This window comes from Aethalodelphis obliquidens, unplaced genomic scaffold (genome assembly GCF_003676395.1).
Source record: "Aethalodelphis obliquidens isolate GAN/ISIS:26980383/991018 unplaced genomic scaffold, ASM367639v1 scaffold11, whole genome shotgun sequence".
In the NCBI taxonomy this organism is placed as follows: domain Eukaryota; kingdom Metazoa; phylum Chordata; class Mammalia; order Artiodactyla; family Delphinidae; genus Aethalodelphis; species Aethalodelphis obliquidens.
Window position 1 is genome coordinate 42,549,565 of NW_020837955.1, and position 18,872 is coordinate 42,568,436.

The window sequence follows — 18,872 nt, forward strand, 5'->3', positions numbered from 1 at the left end:
AAGTTATTTTAATTTTCTTTTATTGTCCTTTTAATGTTTGTGGGACTTTAAATCATGCCTTTGTATTTATTGCTGATATTGGTAATCGTCTTTTCTCTCTTTTTTTCCCCTAATTGGTCTGACTAGAGGTTTATCAATTTATTTTTCAAAGATCCAGCTTTTGTTACCATTGATTTTTCTCTTTTTTTTCCCTTTTACTGACTTCTGCTCTTATCTTTATTTTCCCTTCTTTCTGCTTACTTTGGCTTTAGTTTGCTTTTTTTGTAGTTTAAGGTGGAAGCTGGAGTCCTTTTGTCTTTCTCATATTAATATCCAGTGCTAAAAATTCTCTCTAAGCACTGCTTTGGCTGCATCCCACAGATTGCTGTGTCAGGGTTTCGTTTTCATTCAGTGTGTTGTGTTTTCCAATTTCCCTTGTGATTTCTTCATTAATGCATGGGTTATTTAGAAGTGTGTCATTCCATTGTCAAATATTTGGGGACTTTCCCGATACCACTCTGTTATTGATCTCCAGTTTACTTACCTTGTGGTCAGAGGACATACTTCTTATGACTTCAGTCCTCCTAAGTTTATTGAGAGTTGTTTTATGGCCCAGAATGCGATCTATCTTGGTGAATGATTGCGTGCACTTGGAAAGAGTGTATATTCTGTGGCTTTTGTGTGGAGTGCTCTTGTAAATGGTAATTGGGTCAGGTTTGTTGCTGATGTTCAAGTGCTGTATCTTCTTATTGCTTTTCTGCTTCCCTGTTCTATAAATTACAAGAAAGGAGTGTTGAAATCCCCAGCGATACTGGAGATTTGTCTGTTTCCCCTTACATTCTCTCTTCTTGCCTCTTACATTCTCTGTTCTTGCTTCATCTGTTTCAAACTCTTTTATTAGGTGCATACATATTTAGAATTTTTATGTCCTCTTGGTGATTAACCCCTTTATTTTTTTAAAAATTTATTTAATTTATTTTTCGCTGTATTGGGTCTTCGTTTTTGTGCCTGTACCTTCTCTAGGTGCTACTCTTCGTTGCGGGGTGCGGGCTTCGTGGGCTTCTCATTGCAGTAGCTTCTCTTGTTGCAGAGCACAGGCTCCAGGTGCGTGGGCTTCAGTAGCTATGGCACATGGGCTCTAGAGCCCAGGCTCAGTAGTTGTGGTGCATGGGCTTAGTTGCTCCGCAGCATGTGGGATCTTCCTGGACCAGGGCTTGAACCCGTGTCCCCTGCAATAGCTGGCGGATTCTTAATCACTGTGCCACCAGGGAAGCCCCAACCCCTTTATTCTTAATGGCCTTTAGTCTTAGTAATTTCCTTCTTTTGAAATTAGGTGTTTGATATTATGATAGCCACTCCAGCTTTCTTTTCATTACTGTTTCTATGGTAAATGTTCTCCCATTCTTTTACATTTTATCTGTTTTGTCTTTACATTTAACACGTTTCTTGTAGACAGCATACTAATCGTATGTGACAATGTCTTTTTAACACTGAAGTATTCAGACCATTTACATGTTATGTAATCACGAGTGTGGTTGGTTTCAAGTGCACCATCATCCTATTTGTTTTCTCTTTGTCCCAGTTGTTCTTTCACTCTTCTCCCCCCATTTTCCTGCCTTTATTCAGACTATTTGAATATATTTTTTAAATGATTTCAATTTACCATTTATCTACATTATTGGCTGTCCCTCTCCTCTCTCTCTCTTTTAAGTTGTTGCTCTGGGGTGTGTAATAGTCATATTTAGCTCATCATAGTCTGCATTCACATCGTATAACTCATTGTCACATACAGTGTAAGAACTTTATATCAGTGTACTTCAACTTCTCTCATTCCATTTTTTTGTTATATTCATTTAGCATGTTTTTTTCTACATACGTTATAAACTCCAAAATATACTTTCAGTATTTTTGTTTTAGGCAGTCGGTTATCTTTTAAAGAGATTAAAAATAGGAAAAACCCCCAGCCTTTATATTTATTTGCCTATTTACCATTTCTTATGCTCTTCATTCCTTTGTGTAAATCTGAATTTCCATCTGGTATCATTTTTTATGCCTAAGGAACTTGTACCAATGTTTCTCAGTTGCAGGTCGGCTAGTATATTAATCGTCTCTTTTTTTTTGGTAAAAGGCTTTATTTCACTTTCATTCTTGAAAGATATTGCTACTTACAGAATTCTGGCTTGTTGTTTTCCCCGCTTTCCATGCTTTAAACGTGTTGTTCCATTGTGTCCTGCCTTGCATGATTTCTGATGATCAGTTTTGCTGTCCTTAATTTTGTTCCTCTGTATGTAATCTTTCCCGCCCCACCCCCTTCTGACCACTTCTCAGGTTTTTTTCTTTATCACTTGTTTTCAGCAATTTGTTTATGATTTACCTTGGTTTGGTTTTCTTTATGTTTCTTCTGCTTTGATTTCATTGAGTTTCTTGCAACAGTGCATATAGGCTTTTCATCAGATGTGAAGAAATAGTTCATATTTCTTCAAATGATTTTCTGGCTTTTTCTGAAACTCCAATTGCATGTGTGTTAGACTGTTTAATATTGTCCCACATTTTACTGATGCTCTATTCATTTTCTTCAGTCTTTTTTTCTTTCTCCTCCTGGATAGTTTAAAAAATGTTGCATCTTCATTGTCACTCATTTTTTCCCCCTTCTGCTGTATCTAATTTGTTAATCACATCATGTGATTTTTCACTTTAGATACTGTATTTTACACGTATGTTACATTTGGTCTCTTTTATATCTTCTATTTCTTTCATTGTGTTTATGTTTTCTTCTATTTTTTTGAACATATGGGACATATTTATAATAGCTATTTTAACAGACAGGCTGGCTTCAGAGCACAGGATATTTAGTGCATGGATTTGGTGACAGCTATTTTGGCTGACAAAAGGCTTTTCTGTTTGTTTTCTCATTCTTACCTGTATTTAGGTCGTTGTGGTGGGCAGAGGACCATGTGTTAGGAAAGAAAGTTAAATATGGCAGGGAACCTGGGCTAAGGATAGCTTATGCAGGTCCAAATGAATTCTGAAGTAGAGTCTGCAGGCAGCCATGGTGAAAAGGGAAGTGGGATGTTACCAGATGCTCATCGTGTAATTAGTAAGTGAATATCATCTTTTAGGGGAGAGCCTTTTCCTGTGGAGGAATTTGTCCAGGAGTTTTAGATAAGGGGTGGTAAGCAATTTAATATTGGCTGTTTTTTAAACAAATGCAGGCGTGATTTTTGCATGACTGTTTTGTTGTGACTCCTCAGTAGAAGTTGGGTGTATCACGTTATTCAGGGAACTAAGAGTGATGGTCCCGGTGGGTGGTGTTCCAGGCCCTCCTTGACTCAGGTGGAGGCTGTAAGGCAGAAGCATGAATACAGGGGGAGCTTCTGAGGTGGAGTTTGTGTCACCCAGGAGTTCAGTGGAAGCAGGGGCAGCTGCAGGGTGGCCGTCAGAGCCGTCCCTCCTGGTCCTGCTCTGACTTCTGTTGGTGCAAGAGGTGCTGGGGGAGAGTGGACGCCAGGACTCTGGGTGTGAGCTGCTGGGCTGCTCCTCGTCTGATCTGGAGCGAAGTACTTCGGGTGTCTGTGCCCACCTTCCCCTGTTGAGCCCCTCCTGCCACTGGCCACCCATGGTTCTTGCTCCTCCCAATGGCCCTGCCATCTGGACTCTGGTGACACCTCATCTTCCCAGTATCCCCAAGGCCTAAAGGTGGGAGCAGCCAAGTCTCGAGTGGGCTAACCCTCTCGTGCTGCCTTCATGGTTCTCCTGTTCCCTGTGTGCCAGCCCGTTTCCTGTGCTTAAAGGGGCTGCAGTGTTTTCTGCTTAAGTTAGATCCAGGTCAAGGCTGGCAGTGACACACAGGTGAGTGACACGTAGGTGTTTGGTGATGTTGGTAGAAACAAGTAGAGTTTCTGTTAAGAAATTTAAAGCGCTCTGTTTGTAGTTTTACTCCGAAGGAAGACGATTCCAGCTCCATATAGAGAGAACAGAACTGGGAAGTTGGAAAATCAGGGGCATCTTGAATTCAGCCGATTTTCCTCTCGTGGTTGTTGCAGCTTTAAACGTGTGGCCTCGCTGGAAGGTACTCTGCCGAGGGCTGACATTCTGGCTGTTCATGCGGCCTAAGAAGAGACCAGACAGAAGAAGAGTGTATTTCCCCCTGCGAGAATTCACAGCCGCTGCGGTTGCATCTCTGGCCAGCCTGGACCTTCATCACTGAAATTCAGTAGTGTTGACGGCATTAACCCCCTGCATTGCCGTCTGCCTGGCCACTTAGAGAGCTCGGCGGCTCTGCATTTGAAAAATGAACCAACTCGGGCTGTCCTTTGTCCCAGGTTTCTGGGTGGCTCATGTGAACCGCTCAACACAATGGTTTAATCTGTGCTTTTCCCACAGCCATGTGCACACCTGGGAAAATAAGAATACGTGCGTTTATCACTTTGCTGTACACCTGAAGCTAACGCAACATTGTTAATCAACTATACGCCAATATAAAAAAAAATACCTGTGTTCACATAAGTGTGCGAGAACATGGGGGTTGCTTAGGGGGTGTGCGTGTGCTCTCACGGGTGTCACGTGAGCATAGGGAACTCGTGGCTGTGACTGCTGTGATGTTGCCAGATGCGTCCCGGAACTGGGCAGGGTGCCTTCTGTGTGAATGCCCACAGTGCCCCTGTGACGCCACATGTCTGGAGTTGCTATGGAACCAGAGGGCGGGAAGTGTGTTCACTCACAGGTTTGGAGTTACATATAAATTTCAGTCTGTACATACAGACATACATAGTATGCTGGTATCCAGCGGGAGTCTCCAATGGCAGACTAATCGTTTTTCAGTCTCAGTTGATGGATTTAAGTTTTGAAAGTTTCTGTTAGCATAATGTTCAGCCTCTAGAAAAAGTCTTCGTTGCTATTTTCCTATCACCAGGTAAACATTTCCAGGTTTTGTCAGTTTTCCATTTTATGGAATTTTGACTTCAGTTCTTTGCTGTATTAATTTGATCTTCCCTGTTCTTCTGATGCAGATGTTTTTTTCTTTGTTCCTTTTTCCTTTCCCTCCCTCTTTGTTCTTTCCTTTTTTTTTCTTTTTAAAATTTTGTGTTGTTTGATACCTACTAAAGAGTATATGAGATATATGTGTAAGCTATGAGGTAGAAATAGCTATGAAGTAAAAATAATGATCAGGACACCTGTCAACCGCTAATTTCAGTGAAATTTATCTGTGTGCTTCCTCTCCTGTCCCGACCCCGGCTTCCCTAGCCTCCCCATCCCAGAGTTATCACTGTTCTGAATGTTGTGTTTCTCATTCTCTTGCTTTTTAAATGTGTATAGTTTTACCATCTGTCTACTCCTCAACAAAATCTCATTTTGTATGACTTGTTTTGACCTTTATTAAGAAGGATATTCTGTCATCTGAGCATTCTGAGACTTGCTTTCTTCCACTCAGAATCATGTTTCTGAATTTTGTCTGAGTTGCTTGCTGCGTGTCGCTGTGGTCCATCGTCTGTACATGATAGCGCTTCATTGTGTGACGACACCGCTGTTTGTTATACTTTTCTGTTCCTCTGTCACCGGGCATTGGAATTGTCCCGGGTTTTGGCTGTCACCCCCTGCCGCTGTGATGGCTCTGTATGCTGTTCCTGTGCACATTGGTCACAGGTTCTCCTTGGTGTACACTCAAGGGGACAGTTACTGCACTGTCATCCTTCAACGTTTTGAGACAATACATGTTTTGTAAAAATGGTTGGAAGAGTTGATGCCCATTCTTTCCAAAACTTGGAATTTACTTAATAGTTGCTAACCTACTGGATAGGAAAGAGCATCTCATTGTGATCTTAATTTACATTTGTCTTATTACCAGTGAGGCCAAGCATCTTGTCATGTTGCATTCATGATTCCTCTTTTACAGAATGCCTCTTCATACCCATTTTGCCTATATTTCTATTGGGTTGTCCTCTTCTTATTGATTATAGGAGTATTTTATATATTCTGGATCCTAATCCTGTGTCAGTTCCATGGCTGCAGTTTTATCCTCCTAGTATGTAGCCTAACTTTTCATTTTCTTGATGATGCCTTCTGATTTACAAGGGTTCTTAGTTTTCATATAGTTGAACGTAATCGAATTTATGATTCTTTTCACGTAGAGTTCTATTTCTGTATCAATACCACATTGTATTAATTAGCATAGCTTTAGGCTGACTCTTAGCATTAAGGGGTAAGTCCTCACAGCTTGCTTGTCCATACAAATTTCGGAATCACCTTGTCAAATTCTTTGAAAAAGCCTTTGGTGTTTTGGTCGGAGGCATTTGGATCTATAGGTAATGTGAGGAGAATAACATCTTTATAAGACAAGTCTTCCTCTTCAGGAATATGCTCTCTATGTATACATTTATTTAAGTGGTCCTAGTGTCTCTCAGTTGTTAATAGTCTTTTTTCATGAAAAGCTTATCCATCTTTTGTAATGCTTTCCCCAGGTCCTTATTGTTTCCTTGTTTCTGTTGCTATTATAAATAGTAACTTTTTTTAGGATTAGATTTTCTTTGTCATTGGTATTTGGAAATACTGTTGACTTTTGTGTGCTCATCTTATATCTAGTTTCCTTGCTGAATTCTCTTTTAAATTTTAATATACTCTATGTATATTCTTTGATTTTTTTTTTTTTTTTTTCCCCCGGTACGCGGGCCTCTCACTGTTGTGGCCTCTCCCGTTGCGGAGCACAGGCTCCGGACGCGCAGGCTCAGCGGCCATGGCTCACGGGCCCAGCCGCTCCGCGGCATGTGGGGTCTTCCCGAACTGGGGCACAAACCCGTGTCCCCTGCATCGGCAGGCGGACTCTCAACCACTGCACCACCAGGGAAGCCCATATTCTTTGATTTTCTACGTGGACAGTCATGTCACCTATGAATGAGAATTTTACTTCTTTCTTTTTACTTTGTTAACCATTTATTTCTCTTCTTGTCATGTGCTGGATAGGACCTCCAGTCCTACGTTAAGTAAGGATATGGTGATAATTGATATACTTATCTTATATATTGTAGAGAGAAAGCTGCTGATTTTTCACCACCAGCAGTGATGCTTGCTATAGGCTTTTAGTAGAAAGGAAGTTTCCTTTGAGAAATTTTTTAAAGTCATCAATGGGCATTGCACTATGTAAATATAAGGAGTTAGCTCACGTGATTATGGAGGGGGAGAACTCGGAGGACCTGCTGTCTGCAAGCTGGAGACCCAGGAGGGCGGATGGCGTTAAGTCTCGGTGTGAAGGGAGGAGAGGACCGAGGTCTCAGCTGGAGGAAGGGCAGAAAGGGCAGATTCCCCTTCCTCCACCTTTTCTTTTCCTGGTCAGGCCCTCAGTGGATTGGGTGAGGCCCACCTCACTGAGGAGGGACAGTATCAGTCCACTGATTCAAATGCTAAAATCTCAACCCAGAAACACCCTCACAGACACATCCAGAAACAGTGTTTAACCAATTGTCTGGACACCCTGTGACCCAGTCAAGTTGGCACGTGAAATTAAATATCACATGTGTATTGACCACACTTCGTTTATCATCCATCCATCTGTCCGTGGACATGGGTTGGCCACCTCTTGGCTATTGGGAATAGCGCTGCCATGAATACGGATATGCAAATATCTCTTCATGTCCCTGCTTTCAGTTCTTTCGCATAGCTACCCACAGGTGGAATTGCTGGATCTTATGGCAATTCTGATTTCTTGAGAAACCTCCTTCCTATTTTCCATAGCTGCTGCACCATTTTCCATTCCCACGAACAGTGCACAAGGGTTCCAGTTTCTTTCACAGTGTCACCCACACTTGTCACTGTTTTTCTTTGACAGTAGCCATCCTAATGGGTATGAGGTGTACATTGTCTAGTAGTAATAATTATAAAATAATTGTAGATGTAGTTGAGTTTAATTTGCTTTTTGTCTCCTGTTTGTCCCATATCTTTTTTGTTTTTTTAATTTATGCTTCATTTTGCTCTCTTTCGGATTAATAAGATATTTTTAATCTTCGTTTTTCTTCTCTGTTAACTTTTTAGTTATACATACTTAGACTTTTCTTCTAGTGATCAACCTAGAGATCACACTATGAATTCTTGACTTACTGTAGTTTACCTGAAATTGATACTTTACCACTTCCGGAACAGTTACTTTACAAAACTTTATTCTGTTTACCTTGGACCCAGCTTTTATGCTGTTGTATTTTGATTCTATGTGTACTTTAGAAGCAGTAGTATTATTGTTACTGGTGTTTTAAATATTCATGTAGATTTATCACACGCTTATCTTTTTTGGTACCTTTGTGGCTTTCTTCATTTCTGTGCTTCCATCTGGGGTGATGTACTTCTTGAAGACCTCTTACATTTTTTTTATTTTAATGCTAGTTGACTGGCAATGGATTGAATTTATTTTATTCTACTTTTTAATTTTTTTAGATTTTTATTGGAGTTTAGTTGATTTACAGTGTTGTGTTAGTTTCAGGTATGCAGCAAAGTGAATCAGTTATGCACATATCCACTCTTTTTTAGATTCTTTTCCCATATAGGGCATTACAGAGTATTGAGTAGAGTTCACTGTGCTATATAGAAGGTTCTTATTAGTTATCTGTTTTATATATAGTATTGTGTATATCTCAGTCCCAGTCTTCCAATTTATCCCTCCCCACTCCTTACCCCCTGGGAACCATAAGTTTGTTTTCTACATCTGTAACTCTGTTTACGTTTTGAAGATAAATTCATTTGTACCCTTTTTCTAGATTCCACATATATGCGATATCATATGATACTTGTTTTTCTCTGTCTGACTTAACTTCACTCAGTATAACAATCTCTAGGTCCATCCATGTTGCTGCAGATAGCGTTATTTCATTCTTTTCCATTATATATACGTACCACATCTTCTTTATCCATTCCTCTGTTGATGGACATTTAGGTTGCCTCCATGTCTTGGCTATTGTAAACAGTGCTGCAATGAACATTGGGGGTGCATGTATCTTTTTGAATTATGGTTTTCTCCAGATACATGCCCAGGAGTGGGATTGCAGGATCATACGGTAGCTCTATTTTCAGTTTTTTAAGGAACCTCCATACTGTTCCCCATAGTGGCTGTACCAGTTGACGTTCCCAGCAACAGTGTAGGAGGGTTCCTTTCTTTCCACACCCTCTCCAGCATTTATTGTTTGTAGATTTTTTGATGATGGCTATTCTGACTGGTGTGAGGCGGTACCTCATGGTGGTTTTGATTTGCATTCTCTCTAATGATTAGTGATGTTGAGCATCCTTTCATGTGCTTTTTAACGGTCTGTATGTCTTCTTTGGAGAAAAGTCTATTTAGATCCCCTGCCCATTTTTTTGATTGGGTTGTCTCCATTTTAAAATCATAACTTAGCAGTTATTGATTGTTGAGTTGGTATTTTGTTTCATCAGTTTAAACAAGTCATTTCATTTTCTCCTGGTCTCTAAAGTCTCTGTGTGAAGTCAGCTGTCAGCCTTGTCCTTGCCCCTTCGGAGGTAGTGGGAGTTTATCCCTCTGGCTGCTTTTAAGACTTTCTCTCTGGTTTTTCATTTCTCTGTGGTTTGAAACTAATTAACTGTGTGTGGTTAGTTGTGAGTTTTCTTCATATTTATTCTGTTTGAAATTTGCTGAGCTTCTTGAATCTCTGGGTTGGTATCTGTTATTTGTTTTGGAAAATTCTCGACTCATGTCTTCATCTATTTCTCTTCTTCATCTGCTCTCCTTTCCTTCTGGGATTGAATTATAGGCGTTGGTCTTGTTTACTGTGTTCTCAAGCTCTAATGCTCTTGTTTCTTTCCATACCTTTTTTCTCTTTCTGTACCATGGTTTGTATACTCTCTGTTGACCTTCCTGTAGATCAGAAATCCTGTTTCCTGCTCTGTTCCATCTACTATTAATCCTATCGAGTGAGTTCTGAATTTCAAATTTTGTGTTTTCAGTTCTGGAATGTCCATTTTACATTTTAATAATGTATTTCAGTTCAGTATTTAAAATTCTCCACTGCCCCATTTATTTTGTCTGTCTTTTCCTCTTATTTTTAAACAAAGCAATCATAATTAAAGTTGTTGTCTGCTAACACCAATATCTTGGACATCCATTCTTCTGCTCGTGTTTTCTGTTTTCCCTTCCCTTGACTGTGTAGTACGCACATGCACACACGTATGCACGTATGTGCACGCACACATCACGTGCACGCACACATCACATGCACACTCACACGAGATAATTTCTCTACGTGGAATAATCCCAGTTTTGTGTTTGGCTCGTTCACCTGACCTTTTATCATAAGTGCTTATCCGTGTTATTTCTAGAGAAGACACGGTATTCCATTATAAAGATGTAACATTCTTTCATTGTTAGGTATTTAGGGCAATTCCATGTCTGAGGCCCCGTTCTAAAGAATTAATTAAAATTTTGTGCACAAAGATGTTTAATGCGGTCTTTTTGAGAACTCAGCCAAATAGGGAAGTCTTCCTAAGTCTTAGTTGGAGAAATTCTTAACCCTCTTAGCCTCTTGAGTTTAGGGACGACATCTTATCATTTTGGATCCAGTAGCATTACGGTCAGTTATTCATGTCTTCATTCAAAGCATCGCCCACCTGCTGTCGGTCAGAGCCTCATGGGTGGGGATGTGCTGGGTGTGTTTCTGACTCTGAACTGAACAGACAGGGCCCCGACCCTGTGGAGCTTGGACTCACATTGGGCGTAGTGACTGAGGTGCTCAGGGGCCAACCATGTGCTCGGCGGTCGGCCTCCTGGTTTATCAGCGAGTCGACTCATTACCTCTTGGGTCTCAGTTGCTCTAATGTGACAGCGACAGGGTTGGTCAGCACTGCCGACAGAGCATTTGGCAGTGATAGAATACACCTGTGCTGTCCAGTGTGGAGGCCACCGGTCACATGTGGCTGCTGGGCACTTAGAATGTGACCAGTGCGACTTAGGAACTGAATTTTAAATTTTATTATATTCTAATTAATTTAAATTTAAACCAGTGGCCCCATGTGGCTAATAGCTACTGTGTTGGACAGTCCTGCTCTAGATGGATTAACTGTTTGTTTAATGGTATTTAGTGGTCTTCAGAATCTATTCTGATTCTGACATTTGGTTTTCTTTTTATTTTTTTGTAATTTATCACTAGCGCTTTGAGCATTAAAATCTCCTTTTTTGTGAACAGATTACATATTTTTCCCTCTCTGTGCTGTTTTAATAGGGACATCACCTCCACGGGGAGAAGAATTTGCCTGAAAAGGACACTAAAAAATATAAAGTAGGCCAAATTAGAGAAGAAAAAAGGGTTTCACTGGAAATTAGCTTGTGTTGCAAAACCATTTAATTAAACTAAGACATTGCTGACACCACACATAGGCTGTTCTGTTGGCTCTATGGTGTTCCTCTAACCAGGTTTTGGATTTTTGTCAAAACTAAGAATTTAAATTTACAACTCAGTTTTCTGTTATAAGTAATTGCTATTTGTCAATGAGACTAATTTCTCTTTGAATTTATGGTACAGATAACGTAATTTAGGGTTACAGAGCTCTTGATCCTCTGGGTGTAGGCAAAATAAGTGTAGTATCTAATGCTGGAATTGGGCAGGATTTTTCTGTGAATCTTAAAATATCTGCTTTGTAAAACTGGGTTAAGTTATTTTAGAAACTATAAAGAGTCACTTGGTAATTGGGTGTTTGGGTTTATTTGTTATAATTGAGCGCTTATTAATAAGTTCAGTGTGTTTTCACCCCGTGGATCAGAAGCTTTTATAGGCCAAGTGATAAGATACATCCTCTTACACTTCGCCTGCTGATTATGACTCACAGATGATGGATGACCTCCTGAACTTTGAAATTCCTGTTTGCTTGTGGAGAACGAAAATTCTCATCTCTTGATCTGGCCTACTCCAAAATTCTGGAACCATTTTATACAATTAAACCTTACACTCTATCACGTTGTCGGGGGGGAGAAACGATAACATGGAAGTGCTCTCTGCCAGACGTGGATGGAATTTGGTCTGTCCTGGCTTATCTCTCTCCACCAGGATTCCTCCCCGTTTTCTAGGCGAAGCTTCTGCACGTCGTTAAAATCACATCAGGGCTTCATCGGGATGTAAGTTCCTGCAGAAACAGCCCTGTGTCTGGTCACAGAGAATGTAATGACGTTCCCAGAGCCTTCACAGGTCAGTTTGGTGTCTCCCTGTGTCCAGCGCTGACAGGGGTGATGCGGTGTGTCGATTCCCAGTGCCCTGGCACGGTGCCCCCTCGTGTGGCCCGATTCAGAGAACATAGGGTGACAGGGGCGGTTTGGTTGTTGGGTTTGCCTCTTGATTTTATCCTTATCCTTTTGGAGAAGAGAAAAATGATCATTTATTTCTTTGGGGTCACACCATATTGCAAACAGAAAGCTCTGTTTCATAGATATTTAAGGAAGCACAAATGTCTGGAATTTGCATAGTCACTCTAAATCTTCCTCCAGCCCAGCCCGCCCCACGCTGGTTTGATCCTCCTTAGTTCTGCATACTTGCTAGTTGCTTTTTTCATATGATCCAACAACAAGGATGCTTTAAAATTTATGAAAGTTTAATGAATGGCCAGTGAGAAGAGAAAAACCTCTTTCATAACAAGATTAATACCTTGGCTCAAGGGACATAACATTTTAGTAAAGTCAAAATTTGTATAGTTATCCTAGCTGTGCTTTCAACCCCTGGCTTCCTTATAAAAATGTCTAAATAAAATACTGGTAGCCATCTCTGGCCATTATTTCCATCTGTGTTATGTGGCCTGACCCGGAACCCACTCAGGGTTGTGATGTCTGGGCCAGGGTCTCCCGGCTTCTGTCACGTTAGCTTGTGCAACTGTTGTAGATGATGTGCTGATGCTAGCTGTCTCCACGGCCTAGATATTTCTGGGAAAAAATACAGGGAGAAATATCCCTGCAAGTAGTGTTTTGTATTGTTTTAAATATACTCATATATAATTGGTACGTTTTCCCCTTTTAATTACTACCCTTTAATGTAGTGGTCTTGATGTACTCCTTTTTTTCTTTTCTTTGGCTGCAGAGACCTATTGGGGTAGAGGCTATGGAGGAAATACTCTGAATGGTTTCTGATTTTAGATAGGAGGTGTCTCATTTCTTAGTCTGATTTATAATGTGATAGAAAGCTGCTGGCCAGCTGACACTAATCTTAATTTATGATCTATTTAACCTTCTTATTTCCCAGCAACAACTCACATCCCCCGCCCCAGACTTGGATCTTTGTACCAACCTGTTTCAGAGGCAAACATGCAGCGTCATGGTTCTGAATCCCAGAGGTCGTGGGAGCGGTTTTCATTGAGAACGTTAGTGCATGTCTGCGGCCTTCCCCAGCCTGCAGGCAGTCAGGGGGTGACAAAGGCCCTGCAGATGCCTCTCACCCTCTCTGGTTCCGTCTCCCCGTTTCTCAACTGCCAGGTCTTCGGGGTCAGGATACACCCCGCGTGTACACAGTTGTCAGTGGAATAGGGGGTCTTTTTTGACTTTTTATTTTGAATAATTTCAGCCTTGTTTCTGTACACCATCCATCTAGTTTTGCCTAGTGTTAATATCTTACACGGTCCTTGTACATAACCTTGTTCAGTTACCACAACCAGGGAATTAATGTACAAGGTATTAGCATACTAATCAGCATTAATTGGTATTGTGTAATACTATAAGCCTTGTTGGAATTCCAGCAGTTTTCCCACTCGTGTCCGTTTTCTGTTGTGCCATCCAGTTCAGGGCCCCACGTGGCATCCTTGTCTCTCTCACGTCTAGTTTGTGGCAGTCCCTCTTGCCTTGCTTTTTGTCACCTGGACACTTTTGAAGAGTACCGGTTAGTTATATAGTAGAATGTCTCTCATTTGGGTTTGTGATGTTGTCTCACGATTAGACTGAGGTTCACGCTTCTGGTAAGAAAAGCACAGAGGTGAGGGCCCTCTCAAGGCATCGCAGCATGGTGCCCACACGTCAGTTACTGGTGATGCTGACTGAGCTTGGTCACTTGGCTAAGGTGGAATTGATCGTTTCTCGGACTGTAAAGTTACTGTTTTCTCCTTTGTAATTAATAAATATCTTGAGACATCGTGCTTCTCCTCAGGCTTCAACTACCAGTTTTAGCGTTCACTGATGTACCTTGTCTACAGCAATTACGACTGTGTTGTTTGCCTGATGGTGTGTATCTCCTTCATTGTTTTCTTCTTTCACTGCTTGGAATTCTTCTGAATGGACGAGCTGTCCCTTCTTTCTCACATACTTGTTTATTCAGCAAATTGTTGATGCTAGTATGGACTCGTGGATGTTATTTTGTACTGTGGGGTGTCGTCCAGTCCTGTCATTGCTTATTTTGTGCGTCAGCTTCAGCTTTGGCTCCTGTCTTTCCGACATGTCCAGCCTTGGTGTAGCTCTTTCTTACTTCCTGGTCCCACAGTGTAACCCAAGCTTGTCTTGTATCTTCCCTGCCCCAGTCCTGGATTTACTCATTTCTCCAGGGAGCCCACATTCCTTTTCCTGGAATATGATATTTAGAGACCACGATCTGGGCACTGGTGTGCGTATTGCTGCTGAGGTGCTGATGCTTCTAGCCCCTCTCAGTGGGCAGAGCCAGGGCATCTGTGCAGGTACGCTGACCGCACACGCACATCATGACGCACCTGCATTTATTTCTGCATCTGTCATCTGTGTGCATATTAAAAACTGTGAGTTTGTCCTGGTACCTCCAGTTTGAATCCAACACAGCAGGTTTCAGTCTAACCACCACCTGTCTCCGGCAGTGAGAGGCCTGGCTCTTGTGATGGGCACATACTTACATATGGGTTCTTTTAAACAAACTCTGGTGAACCCGTGCCATTGTATCGGCTGTTACTAGTGCAGGTGCCACCTGGTAGGCGAAATCCTGTTTGTGAAGGAGAGTGTTTCCTGTGCTTGCTTGGTCAAAAGGTAGTCTGCAGAATTCTTTTAACTGCTCGTGTCAGCGTGGTTAGGAATTCAGTCTTGACATCTGGACTTGAGTAGACAGAAAATGGAATCATTTTGTTTTCAAAATAGATGGCATGCTTTCAAGTAAATGGACCAGCTAATTAGCTTATTTTCAAATATTCAAATGTACGTTGAGAAGAAAGAAAACAATGAAGGTCCTCTAATATTATTTTCTGTGAAGAATAATTGTTACCTTTCATAGGATTCTCTATTAATTGAGGTTATTTTTCTCTTTTGTTAACTTATTTTCTTTTAATTCCCATTTTTGAGAAATTGGTACATTTTATCTCTAAGCAACTCATGATTCTTACTTTTCTTTGTTAAAGAGAAATACTGAAAATTCATTAGATAAACATGAAACCCTCTTAAAGTTCTGGTTGTACATTACTGTGTCAGGAGTCACACAGTATTCATACTTTGAGGTGTGGACAGTCAAGGGTTTTATTAAAATACTGTATATCTTTACGAATACTGTGTTAGGTAGGATCTTACACCTGACTCATATTTCATGAATTTTTTTTTTTTTTTATTAGAATTGAGTTTGCTGGTGGGAAAGGACCATAAAGCTTAGCTGATAGAAATCAAACTTACCATTGTGCGTTTTCATCAGATGAAGATTGAAAATTGTTGGGCATCTTTAGGAGATGCCTGGATCTTCTAGGAAGGCGGAAGCGTGTCAGTGCCCGTGCGTGGTTCTCCACGCTCCTTCTCTGCCGTCCCGTCAAGTTCGTGCGTGGTCTCCTGGAGACGCCTGTACACCCGGAGTGGAGGCTCCTGCTCTGGTGACTCACCCAGGCCCTCAGGGGATGTTCGGTGGTATTTGTTACTGCAGAGTAGCCAAGCCTGTCCTGACTAACACAGTGTGGGATGTGTGTGTGGCTCTGGGAGGTAGTTGCCAGTCTGCAGAAGTCTAGGCTTTGACTTGTGTTGGATTTGACCTTGAATACCAGCTGCTACTTACGTGCTGTGCCCTTGGGCTAGTTACTTACCCTCTCAATCTGTTTTCTCATCTGCAAGTAATTTGCTCTACCTTAGGTTTGCTGGGAGGAGTAAATGAGATAATATATGTAAAGCACCTGGCCCAGTGCCAGGCATATGCAGCTAATAAATTTCATTCCTACCCAGCTAGACCTTTGATAGTCCGTTGGCATGGGGTCACCCATGTAAACGTGCAGAAGTGTTCTTTTTCTGGGGTATTTGCTTTAATAAAAAGGAAATAAATGATCACATGGTTATTTTATTTTGCCCTGTAAAAACGAGTTAAAACAAGGTATGGTTAATGTTTGCCAGAGGTGTGGTGGGATGTGGTAGCCGTCTTTCCCTAAAGAGAGCTGCGGCCCAGTCCTAAGGCTGTTTTTCCCCTGTGTGAAGATGTGTGACTAGGGACCGGGCCACCTGCCTTCCTAAATGTCCTGAGCTCCCTGTCACCTGTAACTGACTTAGGGAAAACCGATGTGGGGACTCAAGGATTTGACTCTCCCTTTATTCTTGTCTTTAAAATCAAGTTACATTCTTTTTTTTAAGCAATAAACTTTCAGAGAAAATGAGGCCTAGAGAACAGAGGTAGCGACAGTAATACGCTGACTAGGGAAGCAGTATGACCCACACAGGCAGCCGTACCCAAACGGAACATAAAAATGCATGCAGTCCAGAAATGCACTTTTTCTTTTCATGACTCGACTCCATGTTTCGTTTGTGTTTAAAACTGAGTTGACGAATGTGAATACAGATGTTCAGAGTTATGGTAAAGTCATATCTGTTTATGTGCATGGACTGTATCTCACAGTTTAAAAGGGAGAGCAGTTAATGGTTTTGCCCATACTGCTTGGAATTTTTTCTTTTTCTTTTTTTTTTTTAAATTATCCTCTAGCTTCTATTCTTCAGGTGTGTAGCTATTTTAGTGTTATGAAGGATGATGGATGATGCCGGAAAGTTTCTTTGGAAGCACTTCTGATACTGTGCGATGCACTTGGAGGTCAGCTGCACTTGACTGATGCATGATTTATCCCATGTCCCTGCCACTTCCCGAGATAAAGCTGCTGTTTTATCAAAAATGCCAGCAACTGTGATTTAGAATTTATAAACCTCCATTTTCAAATAATTGTTCTGATTACTCTCTGCCTTGGCAATAAAATGATAAAGGTAATTGCACACCAATGTGAGATAGCACCAAAATACAATAAAATTAACCTGAATTAGCTTGACTTGTCGATGGAGAAGTATTTTTGAAATGTAGCATTGCAGTCAGGGAGGGTGATATTATAGCTGGAAGGTGAGTTATTGCCTTAATGTAATACTCGAAATTTAAAAAAGAGACTGTTTCTGTTGAGGGCGATTGAGCTTTTGAAATTCAGTTGAAGTGAATCTTATAATTGGCAACAATAATGCACTTTGAAGGTAATATCTTTTATTGTGTTATGCCTAGTTGCATTACTCTTATTTAGCGGTTTCTGGCTTCAGCTTTTCTAATACTCGGGTAGAAGCAGGCTTGGAATTCTGTCAGATCCAGGGGGCTCAAATGTTTTATTCTCTTTTTAGCATTGCCGCTTGTCTGAAAGTTACGGGCTTATATAAAGTATTTGACGAAATCAGTTAGCCATCAAAGGTTAAGTATTACTGTTAATTTTTTAATAAGTTTAAATAAGGTTCCTTGTAAGTGTGTTTTGCTCCCCGTCTCTGCGCGCGTGTTGGGAATTTCCCACTGTAGCCTAGCGGTTTTCGGCGGCGCCTGACCCGCTGTGCCATCCCCACCTCCTGCCCCTTTAGATACACATAGTTCATAAGTTTCCCTTCACGGTCCTGAAGTGAAATGCATGGGTCACACCTGTCTACATATGCTACTTAGGAAAAACGTAAAGTAAGATGTCAACAACAGGGCAGTAATTTATAAGAAAGTTTTAGGTACTCAGAACAGAAAAGCTCAGGCAGGGCTACACTAGAAGCGTGACGACATCGGCCCCCTCACAGGTGCCCTCCTGGTGGGGGGGTCTGCACCATCACACCCCACCAGGGGCAGTGGGGACCCACATTTCCAGAAGAGGGGAGTGTCCCCGTGGGCAGTGATTGCCCCCTATGGCCCTCCACCACCATTCAGACCTCTTTTGTCCAGTCTACGCTCGTGTGAGGGGTGGGTTTTCATTTTTTTTTCTGACTTGGTAATTTGTATGACATCCAGCAAAGACCACGGAAGATGCTTTGGGAAAAGGCTGATTCAGGAAGTATCATAGACCTAAGCTAGCAGTGCTGCTGATTCTGGGAGGATAACTCTGGTCTGCTGTTTTCCTAAAGAGAATGCAGAATTGGGAGCAGATATGCCCAGGGAAAATACAACTAGTGGAGTTTGCCCAAAAGTACAACCGGTGGGAATTTTTCCAGAAAAAATAAGGGGAATTAGGAAAATGTAAGTGAAGTAAGGGGGATTCCTGGTAGATAACGCATCTCTTGCTTTCCCTCTTCTATTTTCTAGTCCATTGATAGGCTGTATACTGTTATCTTAGCCTACTGGGCTCCCTTGGTTTAGATGAAAATGAAAACGATATCATACAAAAGGGGCTTTGTGACTGGCCTAGCACGCATTTCTATGTCAGAATGTAGGCCTGTCAAGTATCAAGTATCAAGCAATGTGTTGTTGTTGTTTTTTACTTTTTTTTTTTTTTGCGGTACGTGGGCCTCTCACTGTTGTGGCCTCTCCCGTTGCGGAGCACAGGCCCCGGACGCGCAGGCTCAGCGGCCATGGCTCACGGGCCCAGCCGCTCCGAGGCCTGTGGGATCTTCCCGGACCGGGGCACGAACCCGCGTCCCCTGCATCGGCAGGCGGACTCTCAACCACTGCGCCACCAGGGAAGGCCCAAGCAATGTGTTTTAGTGTTATGTAATAAATATCATATAAAATAAAAAAGGAGTATTTTGATTT

At 41.6% G+C, this 18,872-nt stretch overlaps 1 protein-coding gene across 2 annotated transcripts in view; it reads left to right on the plus strand.

Moving 5' to 3' along the window:
- The window catches only part of MGMT (O-6-methylguanine-DNA methyltransferase), a 283,077-nt gene that overhangs the window by 15,024 nt on the left and 249,181 nt on the right, over nucleotides 1-18,872 (plus strand). The gene's annotated exons all lie outside the window — the stretch shown is intronic.